Here is a 407-nt window from a genome sequence, read left to right on the forward strand (position 1 = left end):
CTGATTTATTTTTATTTATATTTATTTTTGAAGTTTTTGATTTTGAAATTGAAATGAAAAATGGAGAGAGAAAGAGCGAGTGAGTGAGAGAATAAAGGGAAGGTGTTTTGTGTTGTACGTTTCCAGGTTTGGATGTGTACCTTACTCGCCGTCCTCAAAGTTTGGTGGTCACGACCTACTACTCCGATCAACGTACTCGAACCGAAATTCTCCTTACCTCATATGCATTCTTGACGAGCTCGGTGAGGCGGCATTTAGAGACATGAAAACGCCATTTTTAAAATATAAAAAAAATGTCATTTTTCACATAAAAACATCAATTTTCATGTAAAAACATCATTTTGATTATTGTGTTTTGTCTTTTAGTGCTTGTCATTTTCCTATTTTGTCTTGTTGTTGGCTGATAT

This window comes from Spinacia oleracea, chromosome 6, assembly GCF_020520425.1.
Source record: "Spinacia oleracea cultivar Varoflay chromosome 6, BTI_SOV_V1, whole genome shotgun sequence".
NCBI lineage: Eukaryota > Viridiplantae > Streptophyta > Magnoliopsida > Caryophyllales > Amaranthaceae > Spinacia > Spinacia oleracea.